The following is a 17,702-nucleotide window of genomic DNA, read 5'->3' on the forward strand; positions in this document are numbered from 1 at the left end:
TCAAATTAAAAAAAGAACAAGATGGTTTTATACATCTTAGCATTCAATTGTTGCTTTTTAACTTTGTTTTCAAAGGCTATTGATTGCATTCATTCCAAAGCTTTTCCTTTTTTTTTTTTTCATTGTGTTGGAACCAGTACTATTTTCTCAGTCTGACATTTCAGAAGAGTCTCCAACTCGGGGTAGCAACCAACAGAGAAAATTGAACAGCCTTAATAATCTGAAAGAACAATGTTGTTCAAGTTAAATGTGGGTCTCCGAGTACTTCTGGAAATGACATCCTTCCTGGTCAAATAAAGGGCGGTTGAAGAAGAAGAAAATGGAGCACAGGGGATCAGAGTTGAAGCTTTCATGTTCACAAATCACATCTTTTGAGCTTACACAACTGCATGCTTGAATTAAAATAAAAATCATCACTTCAAACTGAAGACTTTTAAAAGTAAGCTTCTGAAAATGTTGCTTTAAATGCCAATTGTGTGAGGAGACATCTCTATTTTTCACAGTGTTTTATAATTGCACAATAGATACTCTAAAATTTTTTTCATTTTGAAATTAATATACACCCAAAAATGGTTTTAAAAATAATAAACTCCTGTGTATCCTTCCTTCAACTTGCCTCAATAGCGACATTTTATATAGCTGTGGTATAATATAAAAATGAGGAAAGTGACATTAGTACATTGCTATTAACTAGTCTGTAGACCTCATTCAGATTTTAGAGTTTATGAACCTGTATTCATTTCTGTGTGTGTGTGTGTGTGTGTGTACAGTTCTATGCTATTTTATATCATGTATTCATTTGTGGAACCACCGCCACCACAATCAACATACAGAACTGTTCTATCACCATAAAAGAACTCCTTTTTGCTACCTTTGCCTCATCTAATGTCCCTATCACCTGACAATCACTCATCTATTTTCCAACTCTATAATTTTGTCATTTCAAGAATGTCATATAAATAAAACCATACAATACGTAACCTTTTGAGCTTGACTTTTTTTTTTCTGAGCATAATGCCCTCAAGGTCCATCCAACTTGTTACATATATTAATCGTTCATCTCTTTTTATTGCTGAGTAGTATTCCATTATTTGGATGTATCAGAATTTATTTAACTAATCACCCACTGAAGGATATCTGTGTTGTTTCCAGTACTTTCTTATTAGGAATAAAGGTGCTATTTATGTACAGGTTTTTGTAGGAATATAAATTTTCATTTCTCTGAAAGAAGTGCCCAAGAGTACGATTGCTGGATCATATGGTGGTAAGAGTATGTTTAGTTTTGTAAGAAATTGCTAAACTGTTTCCAGCTGGTTTGTAACATTTTACATTTCTACCAGCAATATGTGAGACCTCCAGTTTTATCCAAATTTTTACAGTGTACGTGGCCGTCACTATTTTAGCCTTTCCATGGGTGCATCGTGTACTTTTAATTTTATCATGAGTTTCCTCTGGACAATATTTATACCAGTATTTAAGTCTGAGTAGATGTCAATGATCCAAAATGACCCACCAACTGGTCTGTGTAAAACATCCACCATTAAAAAAAAAACCTCTGAAATATTAGCTAAGTCTATATGTTTAGCAAAACCAAAATAAAGAATGAGTTCTAAATACTCATATTTAAAATTTAAAATAGAATAATACCTCAAGCTGAGAATGCTTATGTGGACTATTTGTAAATTTATGGACCATAAGAAAAAAATTACTGAAAAAAATGTATTCTTTTAGCAACAATAAAGAACGCAATACCTCTTTAGAAATAAAAAGCTGAGATTAATTTTTTTAGTTGGTAATGTAGATTTTTGTTTATTTTTTAAAGAATGTAGCTGTAACTTTCCAGATATTCATAGTAAACTGGGAAATAAACTTGGGTAAAAGAATAAGCTGATGATGATGACATTCTTTTTTGTACTTATTTGAGCTCTCACTTAAGTTTTACACGCTGTTCATAATCTTTTGTCAAGGGCTTAAGTAGACATTTCTCCAAAGATGACATAAAAATGGCCAACAGGAACATGAAAAGGTTCCCAACATCATTAGTAATCAGAGATACGCACTATAAGATGCCATCTCACACGTGTTAGGATAAAAGCTGAAGATAACAAGTGTTGGCAAGGATGTGGAGAAAAGGGAACCCTTGTACATTTTTGGTGAGAAAAGAGATTGATGTGGTCATTATAGAAAACAATATGGGAATAGGAACAGCTCCAGTCTCCAACTCCCAGCGCGAGCAACACAGAAGACCGGTGATTTCTGCATTTTCAACTGAGGTACTGGGGTCATCTCACTAGGGAGTGCCAGACAATTGGTGCTGGTCAGCTTCTGTAGCCCGACCAGCGAGAGCTGAAGCAGGGCGAGGCATTGCCTCACCTGGGAAGCGCAAGGGGGAAGGGAATCCCTTTTCCTAGCCAGGCGAACTGAGACACACAACACCTGGAAAACTGGGTAATTCCCACCCCAATACTGCGCGTTAAGCAAACGGGTACACCAGGAGATTATACCCACACCTGGCCGGGAGGGTCCCACGGCCACGGAGCCTCCCTCATTGCTAGCAAAGCAGTCTGCGATCTAACCGCAAGGCAGCAGTGAGGTTATGGGAGGGGCGCCCGCCATTGCTGAGGCTTAAGTAGGTAAACAAAGCCGCTGGGAAGCTCGAACTGGGTGGAGCTCACAGCAGCTCAAGGAAACCTGCCTGTCTCTGTAGACACCACCTCTGGGGACAGGGCACAGCTAAAAAACAACAGGGGAAGCAGCAGAGGCCTCTGCAGACGCAAATGACTCTGTCTGACAGCTTTGAAGAGAGCAGTGGATCTTCCAACACGGAGGTTGAGATCTGAGAAGGGACAGACTGCCTGCTCAAGTGGGTCCCTGAACCCTAAGTAGCCTAACTGGGAGACATCACCCACTAGGGGCAGTCTGACACCCCACACCTCACAGGGTGGAGTACACCCCTGAGAGGAGGCTTCCAAAGTAAGAATCAGACAGGTACACTCGCTGTTCAGCAATATTCTATCTTCTGCAACCTCTGCTGCTGATACCCAGGCAAACAGGGTCTGGAGTGGACCTCAAACAATCTCCAACAGACCTACAGCTGAGGGTCCTGACTATTAGAAGGAAAACTATCAAACAGGAAGAACACCTTTACCAAAACGCCATCAGTACGTCACCATCATCAAAGACCAGAGGGAGATAAAACCACAAAGATGGGGAAAAAGCAGGGCAGAAAAGCTGGAAATTCAAAAAATAAGAGCGCATCTCCCCCTGCAAAGGAGAGCAGCTCATCGCCAGCAACGGATCAAAGCTCGTCAGAGAATGACTTTGATGAGATGAGAGAAGAAGGCTTCAGTCCATCAAACTTCTCAGAGCTAAAGGAGGAATTACGTACCCAGCGCAAAGAAACTAAAAATCTTGAAAAAAGAGTGGAAGAATTGATAGCTAGAATAATTAATGCAGAGAAGGTCATAAATGAAATGACAGAGATGAAAACCATGACACGAGAAATACGTGACAAATGCACAAGCTTCAGTAACCGACTCGATCAACTGGAAGAAAGAGTATCAGCGATTGAGGATCAAATGAACGAAATGAAGCAAGAAGAGAAACCAAAAGAAAAAAGAAGAAAAAGAAATGAACAAAGCCTGCAAGAAGTATGGGATTATGTAAAAAGACCAAATCTACGTCTGATTGGGGTGCCTGAAAGTGAGGGGGAAAATGGAACCAAGTGGGAAAACACTCTTCAGGATATCATCCAGGAGAACTTCCCCAACCTAGTAGGGCAGGCCAACATTCAAATTCAGGAAATACAGAGAACGCCACAAAGATACTCCTCCAGAAGAGCAACTCCAAGACACATAATTGCCAGATTCACCAAAGTTGAAATGAAGGAAAAAATCTTAAGGGCAGCCAGAGAGAAAGGTCGGGTTACCCACAAAGGGAAGCCCATCAGGCTAACAGCAGACCTCTCGGCAGAAACTCTACAAGCCAGAAGAGAGTGGGGGCCACTATTCAACATTCTTAAAGAAAAGAATTTTAAACCCAGAATTTCATATCCAGCCAAACTAAGTTTTATAAGTGAAGGAGAAATAAAATCCTTTACAGATAAGCAAATGCTTAGAGATTTTGTCACCACCAGGCCTGCCTTACAAGAGACCCTGAAGGAAGCCCTAAACATGGAAAGGAACAACCGGTACCAGCCATTGCAAAAACATGCCAAAATGTAAAGACCATCGAGGCTAGGAAGAAACTGCATCAACTAACAAGCAAAATAACCAGTTAATACCATAATGGCAGGATCAAGTTCACACATAACCATATTAACCTTAAATGTTAATGGACTAAATGCTCCAATTAAAAGACACAGACTGGCAAACTGGATAAAGAGTCAAGACCCATCAGTCTGCTGTATTCAGGAGACCCATCTCACATACAGAGACATACATAGGCTCAAAATAAAGGGATGGAGGAAGATCTACCAAGCAAATGGAGAACAAAAAAAAGCAGGGGTTGCAATCCTAGTCTTTGATAAAATAGACTTTAAACCATCAAAGATCAAAAGAGACAAAGAAGGCCATTACATAATGGTAAAGGGATCAATTCAACAGGAAGAGCTAACTCTCCTAAATATATATGCACCCAATACAGGAGCACCCAGATTCATAAAGCAAGTCCTTGGAGACTTACAAAGAGACTTAGACTCCCATACAATAATAATGGGAGACTTCAACACTCCATTGTCAACATTAGACAGATCAACGAGACAGAAAGTTAACAAGGATATCCAGGAATTGAACTCATCTCTGCACCAAGTGGACCTAATAGACATCTATAGAACTCTCCACCCCAAATCAACAGAATATACATTCTTCTCAGCACCACATCGCACTTATTCCAAAATTGACCACATAATTAGAAGTAAAGCACTCCTCAGCAAATGTACAAGAATAGAAATTATAACAAACTGTCTCTCAGACCATAGTGCAATCAAACTAGAACTCAGGACTAAGAAACTCAATCAAAACCGCTCAACTACATGGAAACTGAACAACCTGCTCCTGAATGACTACTGGGTACGTAACGAAATGAAGGCAGAAATAAAGATGTTCTTTGAAACCAATGAGAACAAAGATACAACAGACCAGAATCTCTGGGAAACATTTAAAGTAGTGTGTAGAGGGAAATTTATAGCACTAAATGCCCACAAGAGAAAGCTGGAAAGATCTAAAATTGACACTCTAACATCACAATTAAAAGAACTGGAGAAGCAAGAGCAAACACATTCAAAAGCTAGCAGAAGGCAAGAAATAACTAAGATCAGAGCAGAACTGAAGGAGACAGAGACACAAAAAACCCTCCAAAAAATCAATGAATCCAGGAGTTGGTTTTTTGACAAAATCAACAAAATTGACAGACCGCTAGCAAGACTAATAAAGAAGAAAAGAGAGAAGAATCAAATAGATGCAATAAAAAATGATAAAGGGGATATCACCACCGACCCCACAGAAATACAAACTACCATCAGAGAATACTATAAACACCTCTACACAAATCAACTAGAAAATCTAGAAGAAATGTATAATTTCCTGGACACTTACACTCTTCCAAGACTAAACCAGGAAGAAGTTGAATCCCTGAATAGGCCAATAGCAGGCTCTGAAATTGAGGCAATAATTAATAGCCTACTAACCAAAAAAAGTCCAGGACCAGATGGATTCACAGCTGAATTCTACCAGAGGTACAAAGAGGAGCTGGTACCATTCCTTCTGAAACTATTCCAATCAATTGAAAAAGAGGGAAACCTCCCTAACTCTTTTTATGAGGCCAACATCATCCTGATACCAAAGCCTGGCAGAGACACAACAAAAAAAGAAAATTTTAGACCAATATCCCTGATGAACATGGATGCAAAAATCCTCAATAAAATACTGGCAAACCGGATTCAGCAGCACATCATAAAGCTTATCCACCATGATCAAGTGGGCTTCATCCCTGGGATGCAAGGCTGGTTCAACATTCGCAAATCAATAAATGTAATCCAGCATATAAACAGAACCAAAGACAAGAACCACATGATTATCTCAATAGATGCAGAAAAGGCTTTTGACAAAATTCAACAGCCCTTCATGCTAAAAACGCTCAATAAATTCGGTATTGATGGAATGTACCCCAAAATAATAAGAGCTATTCATGACAAACCCACAGCCAATATCATACTGAATGGGCAAAAACTGGAAAAATTCCCTTTGAAAACTGGCACAAGACAGGGATGCCCTCTCTCACCACTCCTATTCAACATAGTGTTGGAAGTTCTGGCTAGGGCAATCAGGCAAGAGAAAGAAATCAAGGGTATCCAGTTAGGAAAAGAAGAAGTCAAATTGTCCCTGTTTGCAGATGACATGATTGTATATTTAGAAAACCCCATTGTCTCAGCCCAAAATCTCCTTAAGCTGATAAGCAACTTCAGCAAAGTCTCAGGATACAAAATTAATGTGCAAAAATCACAAGCATTCTTATACACCAGTAACAGACAAACAGAGAGCCAAATCATGAATGAACTTCCATTCACAATTGCTTCAAAGAGAATAAAATACCTAGGAATCCAACTTACAAGGGATGTAAAGGACCTCTTCAAGGAGAACTACAAACCACTGCTCAGTGAAATCAAAGAGGACACTAACAAATGGAAGAACATACCATGCTCATGGATAGGAAGAATCAATATTGTGAAAATGGCCATACTGCCCAAGGTTATTTATAGATTCAATGCCATCCCCATCAAGCTACCAATGAGTTTCTTCACAGAACTGGAAAAAACGGCTTTAAAGTTCATATGGAACCAAAAAAGAGCCCGCATGGCCAAGACAATCCTAAGCCAATAGAACAAAGCTGGAGGCATCACGCTACCTGACTTCAAACTATATTACAAGGCTACAGTAACCAAAACAGCATGGTACTGGTACCAAAACAGAGATATAGACCAATGGAATAGAACAGAGTCCTCAGAAATAATACCACACATCTACAGCCATCTGATCTTTGACAAACCTGAGAGAAACAAGAAATGGGGAAAGGACCCCCTATTTAATAAATGGTGCTGGGAAAATTGGCTAGCCATAAGTAGAAAGCTGAAACTGGATCCTTTCCCTACTACTTATATGAAAATTAATTCAAGATGGATTAGAGACTTAAATGTTAGACCTAATACCATAAAAACCCTAGAAGAAAATCTAGGTAGTACCACTCAGGACATAGGCATGGGCAAGGACTTCATGTCTAAAACACCAAAAGCAATGGCAGCAAAAGCAAAAATTGACAAATGGGATCTCATTAAACTAAAGAGCTTCTGCACAGCAAAAGAAACTACCATCAGAGTGAACAGGCAACCTACAGAATGGGAGAAAATTTTTGTAATCTACTCATCTGAAAAAGGGCTAATATCCAGAATCTACAAAGAACTCAAACAAATTTACAAGAAAAAAACAAACAACCCCATCAAAAAGTGGGCAAAGGATATGAACAGACATTTCTCAAAAGAAGACATTCATACAGCCAACAGACACATGAAAAAATGCTCATCATCACTGGCCATCAGAGAGATGCAAATCAAAACCACAATGAGATACCATCTCACACCAGTTAGAATGGCAATCATTAAAAAGTCAGGAAACAACAGGTGCTGGAGATGATGTGGAGAAATAGGAACACTTTTACACTGTTGGTGGGATTGTAAACTCGTTCAACTATTATGGAAAACAGTATGGCGATTCCTCAAGGATCTAGAAGTAGAAGAAGTACCATATGACCCAGCCATCCCACTACTGGGTATATACCCAAAGGATTATAAATCACGCTGCTATAAAGACACATGCACACATATGTTTATTGCGGCACTATTCACAATAGCAAAGACTTGGAATCAACCCAAATGTCCATCTGTGACAGACTGGATTAAGAAAATGTGGCACATATACACCACGGAATATTATGCAGCCATAAAAAAGGATGAGTTTGCATCCTTTGTAGGGACATGGATGCAGCTGGAAACCATCATTCTTAGCAAACTATCACAAGAAGAGAAAACCAAACACCGCATGTTCTCACTCATAGGTGGGAACGGAACAATGACATCACTTGGACTCGGGAAGGGGAACATCACAGATCGGGGCCTATCATGGGGAGGGGGGAGGGGGGAGGGATTGCATTGGGAGTTATACATGATATAAATGATGAATTGATGGGTGCTGACGAGTTGATGGGTGCAGCACACCAACATGGCACAAGTATACATATGTAACAAACCTGCACGTTATGCACATGTACCCTAGAACTTAAAGTATAAAAAAAAAAAAAAAAAAAGAAAACAATATGGAGGTTCCTAAAGAAACTAAAATAAAACCAGTATAAAGTCCAGTAATCCCTTTTCTGGTTATATATACCCAAAGGAAATGAAATCACCACCTTGTAAAGATATCTGCACTTCCATGTTTATTGCAGCTTTACTCACAATAGCCAAGATTATGAAAATAACATAGGTATGCATCATGGGAAGAAGGGATAAAGAAGCTGGTATATATGCACAATAAAATATTATTTGATCTTAAAAAAAGGAGTTCCTGCCATCTGCCACAACATGAATGGGCATGTAGGACATTATCCTAAGTGAAAAAAGCCAGACACAGAAAAAAAATATCGCATGATTTCAAATATATGTGGCGTCTGGGGAAAAAAAGGGTCAATTACATAGAGATAGAGAATAAAATAAGCGGTGGTTACAAGAGTTAGGATTGGGGCAGGAAATGGGGAAATATAAGTCAAGGATGAAAAGTAACAATTATGTAGGATGAACAATTTGAAAGATCTCGTACAAAATGAAGACTATAGTTAACACTAGCGTATTGTATTCAGGACTTTTGCTAAAGAAAAAGGTTATAGCTGCTCTCTGAAAGGGAACAAGTGACTATATAAGATGACGGGTATATTAATTTGTTCCACTACAGTAACAATTTTACTATGTCCACATATATTAAACATCATGATATATACCTTAAATATAAACAATAAAATTTATTTTAAAAATAATAATCTTTTGTCAAGAATTTACAATATTAGTTGGGAAACAAGAAAATCGTCAATGGTTCCAATTTTATTTTCCCACTCATGAAAAGATAGACACAAATTTGTGAGCCAACTAAGTAAGATTGTGATATGAATTAATGGCATCTTGGATTTAGTCCTTCTTAAAATTTCTGTTTGTGTATAATGATTGACATACATTATTATTTTGTAATTGATATTATAGTTTACCAGTTTTGAAAATATAGTAAAATTTATAACCAAGGATCCTTGTAAAATAAACAAAAAGTAAATAAAATAACAAAAATCATTGAGTTCTTAGTTTGGAAACTCACTGATTTTTTTATTTTTTAAGGTTAAAGTGCAACACATTGAAACATAACAAGGAATACAAAAATAACCCTTAATAAAGCTGTATTGTCAGGTAGGACAAAGACTTATCTACCCGGCTAGCCATGTATGTCAAAATGTTATAGCAAGTAATTCTTATGTTTTCTACATGGGATTTGAGGTATAACGTGTTCTTAGCCATGCAATAACATTTCATTTCAGGTCTCTAATACACTGAAGATTTCTATATCTGGACCAGCATTCAGGCTCATATTAGCTATTCCTAACAGTAGCCAATGTAACATGTGACTGTTCCTTAAAATATTAAATAAGCAAGACAATATGTGAAAGTTAAAAGTCCATATATACACACAATGAACATATACCTAGTAGGTGAGGTTTCTATGAAAATCATATAACCAAAATAATCAAATAAACATATCTATCTTCTGCGCTCGAAAGGTAAATAAATTAATGTAAATAAAACATTCAGCTAAGAAATTCTAAATGTCCTTTTGGGCAAGAGTTGAGGCCTTCTTCCACAGTTTCTAATGTACAGTCATATTAAATGATGACTCATAACAGTCATAATGAGTCATAATATGTCATTTAAGATGACTCTTGTGATTATGATCTTTTGACTTTACTCATAATCTTATTATATCACCAGATCCTAAAGAATGATTAAATTACATGTAAAGTATCTTTTGTGTTAAGTATTTTTGATTATAATTCTTTAATAGTAACCCATAAATAGGTTTTGAAGTAAGCTCATGGGAAATTGAATTTATTTCATCTTTATTCATTTGTGCAACTTTCATTCATCCATTTGCTGGGATGAAGGAAGAAATCTTGTGCCATTATTGGGATGCCCAGAATATGTTCATGTTCAGTCATTTCAGGGAAATAATTATTATCTTGGGGAGACGCAATGTAAAGGGAACTCATAAAAGGAAAATTAGCTCAGGACTGAGAAGCCAGACTAGACAGGGAGGGCTCCTGAAGGAAGCCATGTAACAGAGGTCTGTAAGATAAGCACAGAAGATGAGTGATGTCACACAAGCAGCAGACACAGTGCCAAGAATTAGTCCCGCCACTGAAGAAAACAGCAAAATTAGCAAAAAAAAAAAAAAAAAAATGACATGACAGAATCAACTTTTCAGAACACCGGAATCTAATAAACACATACAGCAACCAGAAGAGTGCTTAGTCAAGAAAGAGACTGATAAATTTCAGTCGAAAAAGCATTGCTAATTTTCAAGTCTTAAATTTGAAAAGACTGCAATCATACAAAGTATATTCTCTGACCACAATGGAATGAAGCTAGAAATCAATATTAGAGGGAAAAATGAAAAATTCACAAGGATGTGAAAATTAAACCACATACCTTTCATACAAACAATGGGTTAAGGAATAAATCACTAGGGAAAATAGAAAATACTTAGATGAATGAAAATGAAAACGCAACATGCCAAAACTTATAGCCATAAATGCCTACATTAAAAGAGAAGAAAGATTTCAAATCAATAACCTCCCTTTATACCTTAAGGAACTAGAAAAAAAAAAAAAAAAAGGAGAAAACTAAGCCCAAAGCTAGCAGAAGAAAAGAAATAGTAAAAATTAGAGTGGAGATAAACAAAAAAGCAAATAGAGAAACAGCAGAGAAAGTCAATGGAACCAACAACTGGTTCTTTGAAAAGATCAACAAAATTGACCAATTTTTAGCTAGGCTGACTATCAAAGAGAGAAAAGAAAAAGTAACTAAAATCAGAAATGAAAGAAGGAACATTACTCTCAATCTTACAGAGACAAAGACGATTATATAAAAATGCTATGAACAATTGTATACTGTGGTGGGTTAAATAGCATCCTGACAAAATGCATGTCCATCCAGAGCCTACAAATGAGACTTTATTTGGAAATAGGGTCTTTGCCAACGTAAATAACGTAAGGATCTAGATAAGATCACACTTGATTCAGATAAGCCCTAAATCCAGCGAAAGTGTCCCTGTAAGAGACAGAAAAGGACACCCAGAGACACAAAGAAGAAGGTGATATGAAGATTGAGGCAGTGACTGGAGCAATGCATTGATAAGCAAAGAATAGGAAGGATTACTGGCAACCACCCAGCAGAAGCTGGGAGAGAGGCATGGGATGGTCTTTCCCTCCAAGCATCCAGAAAGAACCACCTGACAACCTGAGTTCTGACTTCTTGGCTTCTGACATTCTGATTTCAGACTTCTAAACTCCTAAACTATGAAATAATTTCTGTTGTTTTCAGTCACCCAGTTTGTGGTCATATAATATATACACCCACAAATTATACAACCTTGATACAAAAAATCCCTGGAAACATACACCCTACCAAGATTGAATCATGAAGAAATAAAAAAACATGAATAGACCTATAACAAGTAAAGACATGGAGTCAGTAATAAAACACCTCTGAACAAAGAAAAACTCTGGACCAGATGGCTTGACTTGTAAATTCCACCAAACATTAAAGAAGAAGGAAGAAAAATCCTTCTTAAATTCTTCCAAAAAACAGAAGATGAGGTAATACTTCCTAACTCATTCTGACAGGCCGGCATTACCTGATACCAAAGCCAGACAAAGTCCATGGCCCGGGGATTGGGGACTCCTGCTATAGACCAATACCCCTTATATATGTTGATTAAAAAAAGTCTTTAACAAAACACTATCAAAGCGAATCCAAGAGCATATTAAAAGGATTATATAGCCTGGTGCAGTGGCTCATGCCTGTAATCCCAGCATTTTGGGAGACCGAGACAGGAGGATCACCTGAGGTCAGAAGTTCAAGATCAGCCTGGCCAACATGGTGAAACCTCATCTCTAATAAAAATTTAAAAAAAGTTAGCCAGTGTGATGGCACATGCCTGTAGGTACAGTACTTGCGAGGCTGAGGCAGAATTGCTTGAACCTCGGAGGCGGAAGTTGCAGTGAGCCAAGATCACGCCACTGCACTCCAGCCTAGGTAACAGAGTGAGACTTCATCTCAAAAAAAAAAAAAAAAAAAAAAAAAAGGGGATTATAAGACACACTAACCACTGAGATTTCTCCCAGAAAGTTAAGGTTGATTCAACATAAGAAACTCTGTCAATATAATACGTGCCTAGTTATAGAATGAAGGAAAAATACACACAATCATCTGAATTATGCAGAAAAGAAATTTAATGAAATCCACCACACTTTTACGATAACAATATACAGAAAAGTAGGAATAGAAGAGAATTCTCTGAGCATGATAATGTGCATTTATGAAATCTCACAGCTAACATCATAGTCAATGATGTAAGACTGAAAGAGTTCTCTCTAAGATAAGGACAAGGAAGCTTGCTTTCACCACTGCTATTTAACATTGTATTCAAAATTATAGCCACAGTCATTCAGCAAGAAAAATAAAGTATCTAAACTCAAGAGAAAGGCTTACAACTATCTCTACTTCACTTTGGAAGGCCTAGGTAGGTGGATCACGAGGTTGGGAGTTCAAGAGCAGCCTAGCCAAGATGGTGAAACCCTGTCTCTACTAAAAACACAAAAATGTGCCAGGCATGGTGGTGGGCACCTATAATCCCAGCTACTCGGGAGGCTGAGGTAGAGAATTGCCTGAACCGGGGAGGCAGAGGTTACAGTGAGCCAAGGTCATGCCACTGGACTCCAGCCTGGGTGACAGGGTGAGACTGTCTCAAAAAACAAAAACAAAACAACAACAACAATAAAAACTATAAAAACTGTCTCTACTCACAGATTACGTGATCCTATAACATATGGTTTGGCTGTGTCCCCACCCAGATCTCACCTTGAATTGTAAAACTCCTCACATATCAGGGGCGGGCCTACAAGGAGATAATTTTGAATCATGGGGATGATTTTCCCCATACTGTTCTCGTGGTAGTGAATAAATCTCACAAGATTGGATGGTTTTATAAGTGGGAGTTCCCTGAACAAGCTCTCTTGCCCGCCACCATGTAAGATGTACCTCTGCTTCTCCTCTGCCTTCTGCTATGATTGTGAGGCCTCCTCAGCCAAGTGGAACTGTGAGTCCATTAAACCTCTTTCCTTTATAAATTACCCAGTCATACTACTTCATGGCAGTATAAAAATGGACTAATACAGTATATATAGGAAATCCCAAAGAATCCACAAAAAAACCTGCTGGAGCTAATAAATAAATCCAGCAAAGTTACAGGGTACAAGATTAACCACACAAAAATGTGTTGGCTTTCTATACAGTAGCAATGAACAACATGAAAAGAAAATTAAGAAAACTGGCCAGGCGCAGTGGCTTACGCCTGTAATTCCAGCACTTTGGGAGGCCGAGGCAGGTGGATCACGAGGTCAGGAGTTTGAGACCAGCCTGGCCAACATGGTGAAACCCCATCTCTACTAAAAATACAAACATTAGCTGGGCGTGGTGGCGGGAGCCTGTAATCCCAGGTACTCAGGAGGTTGAGGGAGGACAATCGTTTGAACCCCAGAGGCGGAGGTTGCAGTGAGCTGAGATAGCACCATTGCACTCCTGCTCGGGCAAAAAGAGTGAAACTCCAGCTCAAAAAAAAAAAAAAAAAAAAAAAAAAAAAATTAAGATAAGTTTCATTAGCATCTTAAAAATACCTAGGAATAAATCAACTAAGAAGTGATAGAATTTTACATGGAAAACTACAGAACATCGATGTAGGAAATTATAAATGACTTAATTCAATGGAAAGGCATCCCATGTTTATGGACTAGAAGACACATTTTATTAAAATAGCAATACTACTTAAAGCAATTTATAGATTCATTGCAATCTCTGTCAAAATTCTAACAGCTTTCCCTCAAGTTCACATAAAATTGCAAATGCCCAGTCAAACAATCTTGAAAAAGAAGAGCTAAGTCGGAAGACTCACATTTCCTGATTTCAAATGTACTCCAAAGCTAAAGTAACTAATATGTAGTACTACCTAGCAATGCCACTTCTGGATATTTATCCCCAAAAATTGAAAACAGGCTCTCAAAGAGAGAACATGGAAAACAATGCTTCAATTGTTACTGTGTGAGCTCCATCTCCTGTCAGATCAGTGGAGGCATTAGATTCTCATTTACTGAAACATTATTCACAATAGCTAAGAGGTACAAACAACTTAAATGTCCATCAAAGAATGAATGAGAAAAAATATGGTTTATAATAAATGGAATATTATTTGGCTTTAAAAAAGAAAGCAATTCTATCATATGCTACATCATGAATGAACCTTGAGGGCATTATGCTATATAAAATAAGCCAGTCACAAAAAGACAGATACTGCATGATTCTACTTATATGAGGTATCTAGAGTAGACAAACATATGGAAGCAGAGAGCAGAATGATGGTTAACGGGATAGAGGGAGAAGAAAATGGGAGTTGCTATTCAATGGATATAGAGTTTTAGTCATGCAAGATGGAAATATTCTAGAGAAGTGCTGCATGACAATGTGCAGACAGTTAACGATAATGTACTGTCAAAAAAATGTAAGAGCATTATGCATTTTTTGTAAAACAGCAACAATGACACAGTGGTACTGGTGCAAGAATAGACATACAGATCAGTGAAACAGAACTGAGACACCAGAAATGAACCCACACATTTATGGCCAATTGATTTTCAACAAGCGTGCAAAGACCATTCAATGAGGAAAGGATAATATCCTCACCAACTCATATTGGGTCAACTGGATACCTGCATGCAAAAAACTGCAGTTGGATCCTACCCTACCTCATACCATCTACAAAAACTAACTCTAAATGAATCTATGACCTAAATGTAAGAGCAAATGAAAGAAACATATGGGGTAAATCTTGATGATCTCGGATTTAAGAATGAATTCTTAGTATGACACCCAAAGAAAAAATAAATAGGACTTCATAAAAATGCATAAAAATGAAAACTTTTGTGTATCAAAAGACACTGTCAGGAAAGTAAAATGATAACCAACAGATAGGAGAAAATATTTGTAAATCATACATCTGATAAGAGTCTAGTATCCAGCATATACACAACCCCACAACAAAAAGACAAACAACCCTATTAAAGAACAGGCAAAAGACTTGAGTAGACACTTTTCCAAAGAAGAAATGCAAACGGCTAACAGATTCAACAAAATATGCTTAACATCATTAATTATTAGAGAAATGCAAATCAAAATATTATACTACTTCGTACCATTAAGATGACAATAATAAAAAAGATAATAACCAGTGTAGGTGCACATGTGAAGACATTCAAACATTTATATGTTGCTAATGGGGATGTATAACAGTACAGCCACATTGGAAAAACAGTTTGGTAGTTCCTCAAAAGATTAAACATAAAACTACCATGTGATCCAGCAATTCTACTTTTAGTTACATACTCAAGAGAAATGAAAATATACACCACCCAAAACGTTTTACACAAATGTTTATAGCATCCTTCATAGTACCTCCAAACTGGAAATAATCCAAAAATTCCCCAACTGATGAATGATTAAACAGAATGTGGTATATCTATATAGCAAAATATTATTCACCAATTAAAAGGAATAAAATTCTGATACATACTGCATCATGGATAAACTTTGAAAACATTATGCTAAATGACAGAAGCCACTCACAGACCACATATTGTATGATTCCATTTATATAAAATGTCCAGAATAGGCAAATCCATAGAGACAGAAAGTAGGTTAGCGGTTGTCAGCGCACAGGGCAAGGGAGTGATGGAAGCAGGTGTGGGGGCTGGAGAATGACTGCTGATGGGCCTAAGTTTTCTTTTTGTGTGACAAAAATGTTCCATAATTAGATTATGGGAACAGTGGTGCTTGCTAACACTGTAAATATACTAAAAACCTGGCCTCTACAAATGGGTGAACCTTTTTTTCTTTTTTTTTTTTTTTTTTTGAGACGGAGTCTCGCTCTGCCGCCCAGGCTGGAGTGCAGTGGCTGGATCTCAGCTCACTGCAAGCTCCGCCTCCCGGGTTCGCGCCATTCTCCCGCCTCAGCCTCCCGAGTAGCTAGGTCTACAGGCCCCTGCCGAGTCGCCCGGCTACTTTTTTGTATTTTTTAGTAGAGTCGGGGTTTCACCGTGTTAGCCAGGATGGTTTCGATCTCCTGACCTCGTGATCCGCCCGTCTCGGCCTCCCAAAGTGCTGGGATTACAGGCTTGAGCCACCGTGCCCGGCGGGTGAACTCTTATGTTACATAAAATGTATCTTGATAAAGCTGTTTAAAAAGAGAAAGAACAGTTCCTCCAGCAAATGAATTCCTACTGCCATATTTGAGTGTGAAGGGATTTCAGCGCTAAAGACACAATTCTTTAACACTAACTAGAGGCTGTATTTACCCATGTAGTTATACCAAAAAAGAAACTATCTAAATAATATCAACACTGAATTACATGATGCCAAAATTAGCTCAACGTGCATGACCTGAATGATATTTTCATACCGTCTCTCTTGAGAAGTCACCTATTATTTCAACTGTTGCTAATGGTGATTGGTGGAGATGAATTTCCATGCACACACACAGAAAACCTTGGGGCCTTCTAATTCCATTTGAATATTGATTAAAATGTGTATACTCTAAAACTATCTTTTCTCCATCTTGTACCATTGAGAGAGAACAAGGATAAGACAGGAAATAATTACGAATTGCAAATCAGAGCCTGAAGGAAAAATGTTCCCTACATGGATGACAAATGTTTATAATGCCACTGTGATAAAATATTCAGCCTATTTTTAAAAATTTAATTTACTTATTAACTAGGAACCTCCCCGGAAAAGCACGAGGCTTATGAAGCATTTGCAAGCCATAAAATGACAGAACTTTCTGAGTCTGGGATAAAAGGAATAGACATAATTTGCATATCTAATAACTATAACCGCAGAATTTCCAAAGCCAAGTTTAAGTAACATCAATGCTGTGGAACACTTACACAACAAAAGCAGGACATAGGAAATAAGGTTATTTAAGGTCTGTGTCTGTTCCTGCCAGTCCTATGTTAGTACTTGTCAGCATATGTTACAAATTCAGTGTCACATAGATTCAGTTTCTACATTTAATTTCATTCCTGAAAACATAAGGCCAGGTGCAGTGGCTCATGCCTGTAATCCCAGCACTTTGGGAGGCCAAGCTGGGCAGATCACCTGAGGTCAGGCATTCGAGACCAGCCTGACCAATATGGAGAAACCCCGTCTCCACTACAAATACAAAATTAGCCAGGTGTGGTGGCACATGCCTGTAATCTCAGCTACTCGGGAGGCTGAGGCAGGATGATCGCCT

At 37.9% G+C, this 17,702-nt stretch overlaps 1 protein-coding gene across 1 annotated transcript in view; it reads right to left on the reverse strand.

Moving 5' to 3' along the window:
• GPC6 (glypican 6) overlaps positions 1–17,702 on the reverse strand; it is a 590,829-nt gene that overhangs the window by 388,892 nt on the left and 184,235 nt on the right. The gene's annotated exons all lie outside the window — the stretch shown is intronic.

The sequence above is a fragment of the Rhinopithecus roxellana genome, chromosome 18 (genome assembly GCF_007565055.1).
Source record: "Rhinopithecus roxellana isolate Shanxi Qingling chromosome 18, ASM756505v1, whole genome shotgun sequence".
NCBI lineage: Eukaryota > Metazoa > Chordata > Mammalia > Primates > Cercopithecidae > Rhinopithecus > Rhinopithecus roxellana.